The sequence below is a fragment of the Thalia democratica genome, chromosome 2 (genome assembly GCF_965202585.1).
Source record: "Thalia democratica chromosome 2, ktThaDemo2.hap1.1, whole genome shotgun sequence".
Lineage (NCBI taxonomy): Eukaryota > Metazoa > Chordata > Thaliacea > Salpida > Salpidae > Thalia > Thalia democratica.
The window spans coordinates 106,102,362-106,120,454 of record NC_139166.1 but is presented as its reverse complement, the minus strand read 5'-3'; positions in this window follow the sequence as shown (position 1 = coordinate 106,120,454).

Below are 18,093 nucleotides of genomic sequence, written 5' to 3'. Positions count from 1 at the left end.
CTAAATTTTGAATCCTAGGTAAATCATATGGACAACAAACTTATAACCGTATAGTAAAATATATAAAAATACATTGTTTTTAATTAATAAACTAAAGTTCAAAATAAACTAAAACAATTTACTTACACTTAAAGTTTTTTTTATCCTAGTTTCTAAATAAATTTAATTTTTTGTCGCTGGTATGATTCATTTATAAATAATTTTATTTATCTTTCTTCTGTTTGTGTCTAACATTAACTTTTACTGTTTAATATTTTTAATCTTTCATTTTTTGCCTTTAATATAAATGTCTTATAGAATTTTAGTTTTCACTTTAATTTTATATTAAAAATTTAGTACCAAATAAAAAACATTTTACCCAAATGCAAAATTTATGTTCCGTGCGAAAAAGTTATCGTGCCAAAATGACGCTGTGCAAAAATTTCATCTTAAAAATGTGACGTTGTGCAAAAGTATCGTTATGCAACAATGCTACCGTAAAAAAATGTCGCCGTGCAAAAATGTCCCTGCGTGCAAAAGTGACGCCGTGCAAAAGTGACCCTCCGTGCAAAAGAGTCGCCGTGCAAAAGTGTCCCCTCGTGCAAAAGTGACCCTCCGTGCAAAAGTGATGCCGTGCAAAAGTGTCCCCTCGTGCAAAAGTGACCCTCCGTGCAAAAGTGACGCTGCGCAAAAGTTTCACCTCGTGCTAAAGTGACGCTCGTGCAAAAGAGTCGCCGTGCAAAAGTGTCCCCTCGTGCAAAAGTGACCCTTCGTGCAAAAGTGACGCTCGTGCAAAAGTGTCCCCTCGTGCAAAAGTGACGCTCGTGCAAAAGTGACACCCACCCACTGAAAAGAGTTCAATCTACCAAAAAGTTACCTTATTTTTCGGTTTATTAAAGACAGTTGTTGATTATAAAAATAAATAAATATAATCAACAAAACATACCCAGTTGATAGCAAAAAGTAAAATCAGTATTTTATACAGAAAAAACACTTTAGTAGCACCTATAGTCATTATAAAAAAATCTTTTAAAAATATATGCAATGTACCAATAAGTAATTTTCTATTGAAAGCAGCTTATTTGATGAGTATATTATGAATAAATCTACTTAGAAACTGTTTATACTACTCAGCTTTTGTTAAGTTTGTTTTTAACTTGGTTTATACTTAAAACACTTTTAAAGTGTTATAAATTTAAGAAAATATCTATAGTTTTTAACTGCGTAGAAAATTAAAGAACAAACTTTTACTTATAAAGTCTTTAAAGTTGAAATTAACTATATTATTAGGAGCTATATTTATTTAATAATTTATATTGTGTGAAATTCGTTTTTAATTACAAAAGTATTTTGATATGATTTATTAAAAGTAACTAAGATAATTTGCAAGTTATGTTACCAATTAAAAAAAATTAGTGGTTAGTTTGAATATTATGATAAAATAAGCTAAACTTGTTTTTAAGAAATTTATTTACTGTAGAAATGTTTAAGAATGTATAAGCATAGAAAATCTTTAACATATACAAAAATTAAACCAAACTTTTTAAAATTCAAGTTTAACATACAAAAAACATGATGTTTTTAATACAATATTCTTAATAACATGTTGTTCTTTTACTTAAAATATATTAAGAAAGAATTGCAAGATTTATTTCTAAAGTTTAATTTAAACTAAAAAACAACTTATAAATAATTTTTAATATACTTTTTCTTGTTTTTTTTTCAAGTTAAAGCTAATCGTTGAAACACAGTTGTAAAAATTAAAAAATTAAAAATTCTATAAGGAAATGTTGAATTCAGTGAATATGCTAAAGTATCTAAATAAAAATATAATTTTGCAGTATATTCTGAAATTATGTAAGAAATATGTTTTGCGAAGAAAGTATGATAATTAAACTATAACTTGTTTTAAACAATGTGAGAAATTAGTTTTGCGACAACAATACAAACTTTAGAATATCTGATATAACTTTAAACTGAAGTAGATATGTTTATAATGATGTGTTACTTAGTATTATTATACAATGTTTTGACATTTTTGCACTTATCCAAAAATAATTTTTTAAACAATATTAAAAAAAAAAAAGTAAACACTTTAAAAAGTGATCTTTTTTTGAATTAACGGTTCATATCAAATCGTAAAAGTAAAATAACATTAAAATTTTTAAGTGGTTTTGATTTAAGTCAATGTTAAATTAATATCAAATTGACATTGTTTTAAACGTTATACTTTAAGTTATAGTATATATGCGTTGATTATAACTTCATATTAGAATAAAGATATTTGAAAAAAAAACCCCAGAACGTTTTAAAAGCTGTTTTATGTATATTACAAAACAGAAACTGTAGTATTTAATGTAAACAAACTGTAATGTCAAAATAAAAACAGTAATGTTTTTATGTATTATAATATAAAGTTTTGTGAATTTAAGTTCAATCTATGTAGTGTCTATAAGATTTAAGACTATAAGCTTAAAAAGTTATTATAATTTTGGTTGTTATTAGTTTGGAACAAAATTGATTTTGAAATTTTATTCTATTTAGTTAAATTTATTTAATAAAAACAAGTTTTTTGCCAAATTTTATGAATAACTATATATATTTTAAAAAACTTCAACTTAATTATTTGGTTTTTAATTACCCGACTAACCAATTTTCTTTGTGTAATCAAGAGTCCAACTACCTTGTAACGTGTATATTATTTAATAGTATTTCTAGATACCTGCAGCCTTAAACTTTAACTTAATGATTTTTAAAAACTTAGTTTAATAAATTTAGTTTTTGAATTTACAAAAACCTTATATAAAATGATAATGAAAAATTAAGTCAACAATTCTTGATAAGATAAGTCAGTAGTTCTTGTTAGGATAAAATTCATTAATTTTATTTTTTAAATAAAACACCTTTAAGGCCCGATAAGATTTAGTGTTTTGCTTAGTTCAAACAGTAAGATTCAAAAATTTTCAAAAACTTTTATTTTTATTATTAACAGTTTACTTACATTAATTGTTAACAAAGCAAAGTTATTGTAATCGCACAAAGTTTTTGCCTTATTTATTAAATTAAAATTTTCACAAATTTAAACATATTTTCTATCCATCAACAGCTAGATTTTTAAGCTTCATACTTCGCAATGGCTAAAAAGATAAATAGGCTTGAAAATATAACTTAAATAATACTTGAAGTTCTTTACTACCTCAAAAACAATTCAATTGTTTAAAACAAGGTTTTAAATATTATTTTTAATTAAAATATTCTAAAAAGAAAATTGTGATATTACATTCACACTTTTAAATTTTATTCACATTAAACTTATTACAAAAACTTTGAACCTTTAAAGATTTAAAAGAAATTGATAAAACGGTTAAAGTTAATAACTTTATTTTTCATTCTTTAAGTAAATCTGATTGTTCGTGACTATAATCCAAAAGTGTGCCAAGGGACCTCTTCGGGAAGTTTAGGGGGCCATAAGCAGCAAATGGGTCAAAGAGGGGCCCTTTTGCAAGTGATTCCATAACTTGAAAATTATAACAGGTTGCTAGATATTCTGGAGTTGCTTGTGAAGAGCAAAGAAAAAAAAAGTTATTAAAGAAAATTATTTTTTTGTTAAGTATTGTTAAGGGGGCAATAACTTTTTTTTTTACTTTTTCAAAAGGGGCCTTACAAAAAAACTGTTGGAAAACATCTTATATAAATAAATTACAATGATCAGATGCCAGTTATAAATTTTTGTCGGATATTTGCGATTAGTTGTGTTTTTTTAATAAACTTCAAAAGCTTAATTAGGTAACTAAACTAATTCAAATAACACAAAAACTAAATGTTAGCATCCGAGTTCTTAATTTATTTACAGGTATTAAAGTTCAAGTACTATTATTGGTAAAACTAATAAACGTAAAATTGTAAACACAATTAAATTTTTTATAACCAATGAATAAACTAAGAATAATACTTTAAATTTTTGGTTGATTATATTAAAGTTGTAATTAAACGTAGTTATAAATTTAAACATATAAAATAGTTTAAAATAATTTTTAAAGTTTAGAATTTGTTCTTGAACATCGAGTTTCTATTTTTTTTCTGCTGCTAAAAAAATAAGTTATAGAAAGTTTGAAATAGTTAAATATTACACAAAAAATATTTATGTGTGTAATTTATTTATCTTAAAACTTATACAATACAAAAAAATAAATCTGAGACCGAAAAAATACAAAAAAAATTTTATTATACAAAAATATTTTCGCTGCTGAATAAAAATTATTGTTTTATGTTTAGTTTTAGACTGATTAATACAGGATTTTAAATACATACTCATTCATGCGATATAACCAAATGATTTTCAAATTTTCTTTCTGGTTTTAAGTATGGTACTATTTTTTCTGTAATAGTTACGTCAGCAGTCGCTTATAAAGCTTGTTTGAAAAATAGCTCAATTTTAGTTTTAAAAAACCACTACAAATTATAACACATATATTTTATTTATAATGTGAGTTTTACTAAAACTACCTTTTCATTGAGTTTAAAAAAACTAGAAAGTTATAGTCATGATATAGTTTACGATATATTTTATATAAAAAAATGCCGTTGAACCGAGATATATTATTTATCAACAAAATTAAACATTTGAAAGTTTTTTTTATATTTTTTAACTTTTCAAACCATTAACTAGTTCTTGGATTTTTTTTATCTTATCGTTAAGCTAATTAAAATAAACTGATTTTTAACAAAATAAAAAACTATGTAACAAATTAATTTTCCGACTAGATTTTAATATATATTTTAAAATTGTTCGAAACCAATTAATAAGTTAATTGTTCAAAAAAGAAAAACATTGTAAAATATAGTTTAAAATTATGTAAGAAATATGTTCTGCAAAAAAAAGTATTATACTTATTTCATATTTGTATGAAATTATGTAAGAAATCAATTTTGCAACAATAACAAAATATAAATTTTATAATACTAGATGCAACATTTAACTAAAAAATATATAATTTATAGTAGAATTTTAAACAATAAGATATAACTTTTTAAAATTTTTTTCAACTATCAATTTTTTTTTCAACTATTGTAATTTTCTAAAAGCTTAAAAAAATATACACGCTTTAAATTTTATTTTTTGTTTTTGTTTTATGGAAAAAAAATCTTAAGTAAATAACAATTACATTTTTTACAAGGTTTTAGTACAAATAAATATTAAACTAACAGTATATTCTAACATTACATAAAATATATATTACATTATTTCATATAAATAATTATACTTAATTAACATGAAAATAAAGTATTTAAAAACAAAACAACATAACTTTTTTAAAGCTGTTCAAAGGATTTTATAAAACAAAAACTATTAGATTTTAAGTTTTGGATATCAGTGTATAATTAAACTTAGCCAAGTATATTTACAGTTTTTAAGATTTATCCTTATAAAATAAAAAATGTTATTTATGTTTATATATTAGTCTATATATAAACTTTGGTAAAATTTTAAGTTTTTAGCCAAGTTTAAAAAATATATAAATACTTTTTTGATCTTAATGTGTACATTTTAAGATATACATAAAAAGATTTTTGTTTCAGCCTTTTTACAAAGACTTTCAAAATTTAATGAAAGAAACTAACAAGCAAGTTATTTCACATAATTTAATTTCATTGTGTTAATATGCGAGTAGTTGGTTCGATTGTTCGTGGTTATAAACAAATGACGTCATTAAATGATCAGGTTCAATTATAAGTTTTCGTCGCATTTTTTTGTTTAGTCATCAGTTTTAATTTTAAAATGCTCAATTGTTTTTAAACATTTGAAATTACATTGAGTTTCTAAACTAATTCAATAAACACGTTGATTAAGTGTTTAATTTAAATGTTGTTATTTCAAAAAAAAATTAAAACAGATACAATTTATGAAATTTTTATCTTGTTTCATGCGGGTAGGAGTCTAATATGACAGAAACAATTTTGCACGAAGGGTCTATTTTGCACGGAATGACACTTTTGTACGGCTTAAAACTTAATTTATGGTAATTTTTGTTTTGCTGAGGGTTTTGTCAGATTTGCACGAAAAAACTTTTGCATAATTGTTTTTCTTTTTCATAAAACTAGTTTAATAAAAAATAAGTTTTAATCGAAAAGAGTACTATTAGAAATTTTTTAATCTATGTAAGGGAGTCCTTAAAAATAAGAAAAACAATAAAAAATAAAAATAAAATAATATTATATGTTTAATTTAAATTTTGTTTAGTTAAGTAATATATTTATCTTAAGTTTGTATATTTAGTTTGTATCATATTAAAAAAAAAAAAAACAATAAAAAAAAAGTTATTAAAATTTTGATTTTATATTAGCTTATATATTGATTGAAAATTTGTTTTACTAAGAAACATATTTAACTAAAGTTGTATATTTTGTTTGTATCAAATTAAAAAAAAAATTGTAGCAATACTGGTGTAATTTAAAATGAGTTTAGATAAGGAAAAAATTAAGAGTTAAAAAAATTCCTGATGAAATGTTTATTTTTTATGGTTCATTACTCATTAAATCTGCAGACGGTTGAGAAAAATATTTAAATGTTACTATAAATTCATAACAGTTTAATTTTAAATGACACTTTATCTTTACTTTGAAGACCTTTTTTTTTTAATACTTAAAAACATTAATATCATCTTAGTATATAAAATAACCTGTTTTTGAAATGATTTCTCTTGTAATACTTTTTAAATCATTTCTAATTTCAATCTTCCTATTTTCAAACTATGCCGTAAATAACCTATGGTGGGAAAACTGTGCTAAATTTATTATAATTGCATGGAAATAAAATTATTTCTAGTTATGTTATGTATAATTAATTAACGAATCATGAAATGAACTCTTTAACATTACGACTAAAATTATAAAACATATGAGCTAGAATAATGAAGTAGTATAAATTGGAGCTAAGTTGAAAATTTATTTGATTAGAACATAACAAAATGTAATGAAGTCTATGGATATTATAGTTTGTGGGTAAAGTCCCTGACAAGACGTAAAAGGTATTCATAGTGTGTATACCTATTCTAGTTTTTTTCTCTCCTCATCTAAACTGATTTTAAATTACACCAGTGTTGCTGCGACTTTTTGTTTTTAATATGATAGAAACAAATTATATAACTTTAGTTATAAACATTTCTGAATAAAAAATTTTACCATCAAAAATAAAACTAATTAAAAATCAAAATTTTAATAATTTGTTTTTTGTAATTTTTGTTTTTCATTAATTATTTTATTGATTTTAATGACACGATCGAAATATACAACCTCAAGTTAAATATATTATTTACATAAACAAATTAACAATAAAAATATGATATTATTTAAATATAAAATTTTAATGTATTTTTTATTAACATTTTTTTGATATCTTACTTACATAAAATAAAGTTTTTTTCTATGACTTTTTTGATAAAAATTTATTTTTCGTTAAACCTTTTTTATGCAAAAAAAGAATATTTGTGCAAAAGCTTCTTCGTGCAAATCTGACAAGTCCCTCTGCAAAACAAAAATTAGCAGAAACTAAATTTAAACTCGTGCAAAAGTGTCACACGTGCAAAATAGGCACTTCGTGCAAAAGTGTCATATCGTGCAAAAGTGTCACACGTTCAAAAGTTTCTTCGCTCATATTTGACCTTTCGTGCAAATCTGACCAGTCCCTTAGCAAAACAAAAATTAGCAGAAACTAAGTTTAAACCCGTGCAAGAGTGTCACACGTTCAAAATAGGCCGTTCGTGCAAAAATGTCTTTGTTCACATTTGACCCTTCGTGAAAAGTGTCATCGCTCAAATTTGACCCTTCGTGCAAATGTGTATCCGTTCACATCTGACCCTTCGTTAAAGAGTATCTCGTGTACATTTGACATTTGTACAAGAGTGTTTTTGCTAACATTCGACCCTTTGTGAAAATGTGTCTTTGTGTACATTTAACCCTTCGTGCAAAAACGTTTTGTGCACATTTGACCCTTCGTGCAAAAGCGTCTTTGCTCACATTTGACCCTTCGTGAAAGAGTGTCTTCGCTCACGTTTGACCCTTTGTGCAAAAGCGTCATTGCTCATATTTGACCCTTTGTGCAAAAGCGTCTTCGCTCACATTTGATAGTAGCCCTAAATAATATTGAATATAACCATTTAGTATAAGTTAAGTTTATTATTTAAAGATACCTACATCCGTAGATAACAAATCGTTATAAAACAAATTAATTTTAAATGTAAAACATGTACTAAATACTTTTTTGAATACTTTTATCATTTAATAACATTTGTCATGTTTTAGGTATTATAAATAATCATATTTTAATTGTATTACATTACAATTTACGATACCATGCATATTATAAAACTAAAATTAATTGTATCTTGTAAAGCATTAAACAGCTTTCAATTTGTTTTAAACTTATGATCAAGGTAAAATTGTTATGTTTTTTATTAAAAAAATTTGAAAAATTTTTAAGTCGAAACTTGTAAAACAGTTTATTTAAAAACAGCTTAGTAATTAATTTTATAAAACTTATAATTAAAAACTTTTCCTTTGTAAAAAGTACTACTTATCTAAGCAATACACATATATTTTTTACATTAAAAAGGAAAAAAAAATTAAACACTTAAGTTTTTCTTTTAATTAAAACATTATGAATAAATAAATTAAGCTTGCAAATACAAATTTTTAACAAACTTTTTTTAAATTCGCGGTCGAATATTCAAGTTGTAAGTGACGTCAGAAATGTTTGATCGCAAAAACTTTTATTTAAAAGCAAAATAAAAACAAACTGCATTTTTTCTATATAATAACAAAAAATTAGATAACATTAGTTGTAAAACTTTTAAGACTTAAATAATTGAAATAGATAGGTAAACAAAATACTTTATATCGAAATTACAGCTTTATAAAAAAAAACTACAGATAAAGTAAATGTCCTAAAGATATTAACATAACTAAAAATAACTTTAAACTGGTGATAAAACAGAACACCTTTTTAGCCATAGTGAAAATTAGTATCTAACGATAAATTTGAAAAATATTTACTCGATTTGCAAAATAAACTATTAATACTTCGCATTAATACTTCAGTTGCAATCAAAACAATTTACTATAAAGTATTTTTCTCGTAGTATTTTATTAACGTCATAAATTTAAAATCACCGATTCTTTAATTTAAAATAAATTTATTTATAAGCCATAATAGTCAAAGATGTTTTTAAAACAAAATATCAGTATAAATTTTTTTTAATTAAAAATTCTTTTGTAAAAACGCTAAATAAATTAATTAGTTTAAAGGAAGAGTTAAAACATAAATTTACAAGAAATAAAGGACTAAGTTTTCAAGACTTTTAATATTATGTTAATAACAAGAATCGTTTTCAATAGAAATTTTATTTTTTTGGTTTTCTAAACCACTTTAAACTTATAATGATGTTTAAAGCAGACTGATGTAAATATAATGAATAATAAAAGAACGTTTTTAGAAACTGTTATAAGAGTAGTTTCAAACTTTTTTAATACTTAGTATCTAGATTACGAACTAAAGTTTTATCATTGTTGTTTAAATCAAATACAGAGTCATTTAATAGCTATATAACTAAACATGGTTGTTATTTTGCAGCATAAAATTATAATACTTTTCAAAGTTTGCTTAAAAAAAACTAAATTGCATGGTAAAAGTTCTTTAAATTTTTTAATTACATGTCATGTTCAAATGGAATTTTTTTATTTCATTATTTGTTTATTAGGTAAATTGCTTTAGTTTAACACACAAAAAATTTAATAAGCTTTCTGAAATTTTGCGCAACAATACTATAGTTAAAATTTTAAAAAATGTTGCCGCATTTTTATTATCTAGTAGTATCTTAGTGACGTAGTAAATTTAAAACGCAAACGCTTTAACTTGTTTTAGCATATTATTATATCTTATTTTGAATTTCCGTTGTCATCTCAACAAAACGAACACGTTTAATTTTTAAAGCCTTTGTAAAAAGGTTAAAAAGAAATCTAACTGTATAAAAGTAAATGTAACATAATCAAATTTTAAAGAAATTTAGTATGTATACCTTTGAAAATGCTAAACAAATATTTATTGAATTAAAAACAAAAAATATGTTCACTAACTTAAGCAGTTTTTCTTAATGTATTAATTAAAATTGTTTTTTTCTATATACAACATATAATGTAAGACTAAACTTAATTGTATCTTAAAAAGCACTAAACAAATTACAACTTTGTTTTAATTTACAACCTAAATCAAAATTGCTACTTTTTTCAGTAAAATTTCTTAATAACTATTGAGTCCAAAAATTAAAACAGTTTATAAACTTAATAACTTAGTAGTTGATTTTATTTATTATAATGACAAAAAACTTGTATTTTTGTAAAAAAGAACGATATATTTCAGCAATACACATATTTTTTGTTGTTTAAATAGAAGAAAAAGTAATGTTTTAAACACACTTAAGTTTTCCTGTTACTTAAAACAATATGAACTAATAATTTAAATCTGTAAATATAATTTGAAAAACTTTGTTTTTAAAAATTGCGATCGAAAATTTAAGTTTTAATTGACTTCAGATATTTATGATCGCAAACACGTTTATTTAAAATCTAAATGAGAATAAATCAAAAAATAAATATTAGTTGTGAAACTTTAAAGACAAAAAAATATAATTTTTATTAATATTTTAGCTTTATAAAACAAACTTTAGATAAAGTAAATGTACTACCGATGTTGAAATAACTAAAACGAATTTTGCCCTGGAGAAAAAAAAACAGAACACTTTTTTAGTTACAACGAAAACTAAAAAGTAACAATTGATTTAAAATTTTTTTTTATTAACATAAGTAGTTTTTAGTAAATATATAAAACACTCATGCGTCTAAAATACGTTTTCTACATAGCTTAAATACTACAGTTGAAATTAAAACAATTAATTTGAAAGTATTTTTTTATCATTATAACTTTGTGACATCATAAATTTTTAATCGCTAATTCTTTAAAATTACATAAGCTTATATATAAACTATACTACCTAGTCAAATAAAAAAAAATCAGTATAATCATTTTCTTTAATTTAAAAGGCTTTTGTAAAAATGCTATATAAAATATTTTTCTTATAAGAAGCATAAAGTTTATAACTTATTAAGAAATAAAAGATTATGTTTTTAAGGCTTTTATTAATTTTATCAACAAAAGTTGTTTTAAATAGAAACATTTAGTTTAAATTTTTTTTTAACTATTTCTAACTTTTAATGACGTAGTAGCAGAATGATATGATTATATTATATGATTAAACATTAAATAAAGTTTTTCAGTATAGTATAAAATAAGTTTAAAACTTTTTAATAAGAAAAAAGTGTTTTTTAACTATAATAACTATTTCAAAAACTAAACTTAAATCATACCCTATGGATAGAAACAAATACAAAGTTCTTTAATACCAACATAACTAAACATGGTACTTAGTTGAAACAGAAATATGAATGACAAATTTTACAATTTCTTAAAAAAACAACTTCAGTTGGTAGGTAAAAATTCTTTAAAATTTGTAAATAAATACTATTTCAAATGCACGCTTTCAATTTTAATTACTTATATTACTTTAGTTTATCACACACAAATTGTTAAAAGCTTTCTAACCGTTTTAAAAAACAATTGTTAAACATTTTACTTAAAGTTACTGTATCAATTTTAAATAGTTATCTCACTTAAAAAATAAAAACTTTGAAAAACTTAACACTACTTTGATATATCAATTATAAAAGCGTACGGATAAAAAAATTCAATTCTTTGCAAATAAACGACTATTTTAATGACATCATTAGCTTAAAATGAAGAAAACTTTATTAAAAGAGTAATGAAAAACATGACAGATATATTAAGCAGTTGTTCTTAACACCTTTTCAAAAGGCTAAAAAACTAACTTCTTTAGTTTAATTTCAAAACTGAAAACAAATAAAATAACATTTACGAGACAAATAAAAAACTAGATACATATCGAGCAGTTCTCATCAGGAGAGTACAAAGCTAACAAGAGATAAGGTTTTACATTTTCTTTAATAAGCGAGTATTCTTAAAGTAATCAAAAAATTAATAAAAGACGAGAGCATTTAGTAATAATAATTTTGTTTGGTAACAATAAAAAATATATAATAAACAATTGAACATCTTTTAGTATTGTCTTTTGTATTAAAACAATTTTTTTTAATTTATACTTCAGAATATTCTTATCCACAATGGAGTAATAATTGGTCAACTAGTAAACTTGTTAATCTAAAACCAGTTAAAAATACAATCTATAACAAAACTGAAACAAAATATAAAAACATTATAATTTAACACAACTTAAAATTGAAAATACTCTGCAGAATTTAAAAAAACGTAAAACAAAGAAACTTGCTACTTAAGTAGCCAAAAAAAGTACGAGTTTGAAAAGATTAAAATATAATTATCACTAAGCCTATCTTCCAAACCAAAGCATTTTTAAAAAAACAAAAAATAATAATAAATAACAAAAATATTAACAAAATAAAACATGAGTTTGTTTCACGATAAGCTAGGTAAAATTATTCAAAATCAATGAAACGTCATATTGTGTTTTTTATTTGATTCTTTAAAAACAGCTTTGCTATTTGTTATTTATTGTTCTGTTTAAAAGCGTAATGTGTAGAAACTTTAGTTAACAATATGAACATTAGTTGTTTTTTTTGTAACATTTTTTAGTCTATTACTTTGTTATTTGTAACGAACTTTGGATGAAAATATTTTTTTTAAACCTTGCAGTCACTTACCTCTACAACGTTAAAACCTTATGTCATAAAAGAAATATTTAGTTAAATGTTAAGCATTTAGTCAAATTTTATAATGCTTTTGGTTATTTAAATAATATAACTTTTTAAAATAACTTAAAATACTTATTTGTTAAACCTTTCCTATTAAAACTTCTAAATATCTTTACATCGTAAATGTGAATAGACAAAAAAAATTTGCGCAACACACTATTGTCAACATTTTAACAGTTTTTGTCGTAATTATTTTTTCTAGTAGTACCTTAGTGACGTCATAAATTTTAAACACAAACGCTTTAATTTGTTAGCAGTTTAGTTATAAACTACACTTCATTTAAGTATGTGCATATACATAAGCTTGACTTTAGAATTTTTTAAAAGCCTTTGTAAATAAGGTTAAAAAGCTAGTTAACCTTGTGGTTAATGTAAACTAAATTTTTGAAATATAGTTTGAACTTTTCAGTCTAAACTTGAAAACGATCTTATTAACTTAACACCTCGGCAACTTTTTTTAAAATTAATTTAGTAAAGAAAAACTAGTTTTTTTCATAAAAAAGTACGATTTATTTTAGCAATAATTTACAAAATTTTGTTACGTATAAAAAAATAATTAAAGCAACAAGTAAAAAAACTCTTTTTATTCTGTCGTTATTTAAAACGCTTGATTCTTTAACATTAGTTTTGCTTTAAAATTGTTAAACTTTCTTTTATGTAAACTCGCGCTCAAAAATAGAAGTTGTAGTGACGTCATAAATTTTAAATCGGTTATTTGTTAGTTTAAAAGCAAATTAATAGTTTTCATCAAAGCTTAGAGGCAGCAAATGCTCGTTAAACTTTTAATCAGTTTTTTATCAAAAAGCTTTAGAAGTTAGCTTTACAAATTAATACTTTTATAAAGTCTATACCTGCTATATAAGGTATCTTTCTCTCACTATATAAATTACGTTTGGGTTTTAACGTGCTATTAAAGAACAATTTGTTGAAAAGTAACTATATTTGAGAGTATTAAACAAATATTATAATAATAGCAGAAATATAATGTGGCATACGTAAAAGGTATGATATTTTCAAATTTAACTTATTTTTTGTAGCTCATTTTATGTTAAACGCAGTTTTAAAACACCTTTTAAATTTGTTTATACTTTTTATTTCAACATTTATTTATGTAAATACCATAATCATAATCTATTATATTTTATGATATAGATATATAGAGAAAAGATGTATATAAATTTCGAGTTACAGTTTTTCAAGTTTTATTTGTTTACTGTTATAAATAAGAAAAATAACAACTTATTAATGAACCTACAAACGTCAATGTAACATTTAGTTTGTTTAATTTATAGTCTTTAAAGAAAGATAACTTGATTTTATTTTAATTTAAACAAGTATTAATGTTAAACATTATTCAAAAAACATAATTAATATATTTATTAGCAATACTTAAATACTAAAAAAAAAAAAAATTAAATTAAGTTTAAGCTCGTTGTGACGTCACTTATAAATAATCACAAACACTCGTACAAACTATTAGGATATAAATAAATGTAATTTATAAATTTAAGCAACTTATTGATAAAGAATAACAGTAAATCATCAAATTTTGAAAGTCTTTGCAAAAAGAATAAATATAACTCTGCCATTTAGAATTTTTTTAAATAGAACTCAGCGAAATTTTATCTTCTCAGTTGACTGCAACGTAAACCGCAGCTAAAGAGTAACAAGTTAGTACAAGTTTAAGATAATAGTTTTAAATTGAAATTAAAAAAAAAATTGTAAAAGCTGAACAGTAAGTTATATAAAATACTATTCATTTTTTGGTGTATTACTCATTATACTACAGATAGTTTTTTATACAGAAAAAATGTTTCATTAAATAATACTAAGTGAATAAGTTTTTTAGTTTTGAGAACAATTTTATAACTTAATAAAAGCTATCTAAATGGTAATTAGAAATAAAAAAAAAAAAATTACTAATATTAAATTAATCAAAACATGTATACGTTATTTTTCTAAACTGTCGAAACTTTTAAGATAGTTTTTTAAATTTACACTTAATTTAACAAGGATTTAGTCTTCATGTAAAATATATTCATCAATATTATTGATTATTATTTGTTGAATATTTATTTTTGTGTGAATTCCCCTCATGTACTATACTAGGTTGTTTATTTTACCTTGCACAAGGAAGTTACAAAGGTGCGGTATGCAATCCAGATTTTTTAACTTAATATTTTAGTTTTTTGTCAAAATCTCTTAATTAACTTCGTTTTAGCTATCGGACCTCTACTTTAAAAATAATGCTAAACTGATAATAGGATTATCATTTTTTTCTGTTTATATGGTACCAGATGGTGTGAAAGCCTTAATTGGAATTAGATCCTATTGTAAAATGGTTTAAAGAAAACTATGTAGAAAAACAAATAGTTAGATTAAAAAATTTAAAATCTAATAATAAAAATATATATCTCTAATAAGATTTTGTTTATATAAGTTGTTTTGTTAGTTAATAGTTTTAATATTATTTTTATAACAAGCTGTACAAAAATCTATGTTTAGTATTAAAACATGTTGAAGTTTAAGGTTATTTCAAGTTTTAAAATTCATAATCTATCAAGTAATCATTTCCGATCAATAAAGTAATTAAATGTATTGGTAACAGGTTTATTAAGTGTATAGGTTACAGATCTAAAACAATTTACAAAACATGTCTAAATTCCACGAAGAGAAATTTTCACAAGGTTACTAAAATGCACAAGAAAAAATTGCACGAAGCCAAATTTGCAGGAGGGTACAAAATTCTATAGAGAAAAAAATCGCACAAAGACGATTTTGCACTAAGGGTCAATTTTGAATGAGTTACATTTGACACAGAAAATATAAAAACAAAAATTAAAACTTAAACAAAAAAAAAGTTACTGACTGTAAGTAATGGTTAGGGATAACAGCAATAATTAAAGTAAAAATAAGAAAATAACTAATAAAATTTATTAAAAAAAAAAATTTAAAATTAGAAATAATATGAAAATAGTTATCGACCGAGGTTAAGGGTCAGGGGTAACAGTAAAATAAAAAAAAATAAAAAATGAAAAAATAAATAAAATATTTAAAAAAAATATATTATTAACAACTTATTTACCAAATGTAAGGGTTAGGGGTAATAGTGATAATAAAAAAAAATAATAAATTTAAATTAATACCGAAAAAAAAAAAAAAAAATAAAATAAACTGTGCAAAAATGACTCCGAGTAAAGTTGTCTGCTAGTGCAAAGGTGACCCTCCGTGCAACTTTATCTTCTTGCAAATTTGTGCCCTTTATGCAGTTTTGTCCACTCTCGCAATTTTGTACGCTCGTGCAAATTAGAAAGGTACCTAAAGTGTATAGACTACAGATTTATGAAATGTATAGATTACAAATTTATTAATTTTATAGGTAACATATTTATTAAATTCTTAGTTAACACATTTGTTAAATGTATATGTTACAAATTTATTTAATGTATAGGTTACATATTTATTAAATGTATAGGTTACAGAGGTCAACCTTAAATTTCTATTTAAGTTTTGAACCAGCATGATGTACTGTAAGGGAGTGACTAATATTTATGCTGAAGCGGCTTATCGTGTTTTAACTTGTGTTAAAGAGGGAACCATACTAATTTACGGGGCTTAATTGATTTACTCTAAACAATTCAACACAGCAGAGACCTCAGAATTGAAAACACAATTTCAGACTACAAACCTACAGATAAATTCAGAGAAGCCGGCAATTGACTTTAAATATAGTGCAAAACTTTGATGACACTTATAATAATGTAAAATTCTTAGGAGAAATATATTTGTTTTAACAATAACGTATGGTGCAGCTGGTTTTTTCTGTTTTTAAATAATTTTCTACACATTCACAATAGAACTCATAATATTCTGATATGTTCTAAATAAATATTAACTTAGCTCCTATTTATAGTACAACATTATTTTACTTCATATGTCATTTAATTTTTGTCAAGTATTCAGTATTAGGAACCAAAAAGCTCCTTTCACAATATTTTGAAATTTTAAACATTTTATTTAAGTTTTTGAAGTTTCCAAAATTCATATTCTTTGGTTTTATGACCAAAAATTTTTAGCGTTGTTGTATTGCTCAATAAACTATTCTCAGTAGTAAACAATAAGTTAAAAGCCTCTGTTAAAAACAATTACCAACAATAACTACAAATAAGTTTAACAGTACAAACTTAATGTAATTTGTAGCAACCTTACCAAAAATGCAGAAATAAAAGAAACCTTAAGTTGATCTTAAATATACTTTAAAAATAGTTTGTTTTAAGGTTTTATGGTTCAACAAATTTTAATAAACTTTTACTAAAAAAAGTTAAGGTAACTCAAACAGTTTCTAAATTTATTAAAACTAAAAAACAAGATTGCAAAAATTTTCATTAAAGTAACTAAAAATAAAGTTCATTTATAATGTAGTACATCCCTAAGTTATAAGGTGTTTACTTATATAAATTATATTTGAATGTTTAAAAAACTGTTTAGAAAAAAAAGTTAAAATTAAATAGTTTTTGTAACGACTAAACAAATGATAATAAAAATAAATAATAAAGTAATAATTTATAAATCTTTAAACTTTTATAAAAAAAAAACTTAACACATAACTTCATTCTATAAAATTGTTAATATTTAAGGTTAATACCAACTTGTTTACTGACAAATACTAAGTTACTTATGTTTAAGCAGTTTGTGTGTTAATTAAGACAATGTTTAACGACTATGACTTAGATCAAATCTCTTAAATTAAAAACAACAATATTTGAAAAATTTAGAAAGTAAGTTATATAAGTTAATTCAAACTCATATTCGTTTAAAACCAAATTAAGTTTCTTTAGTTGGTTTTTTTTTTTTGAGTTTACTTATCATCCTACAAAAAAATATGTTTTAAAAGGTGTTTATACAAATTAACTATTATTATTAAAAACTTAGTATTTCAGAATAGAATTTTAGTGTTATAAATTAAAATTGTAAAATTGTCTTCTTTGTTAAAATTTATACAAAACTTTAATAGACATATTAAATATATATCATTTGATAAAGTATTATTAAAACTTGCATGAAAAGACAATGCGATCTAATTTAAATGAAAATTGAAGAAAATAATAAATTGTAAAATACCTGAAATATTTTTAATTAGTTTAGTTTTGGTACTGGTTTTAACTAAATAATTTAAAAAAAAGCCAACTAAATTTTTAAAACGTTTATTAATTAATTTCGTTTAATTTATCATCAGTATAAATTTACTAAAAACTGATA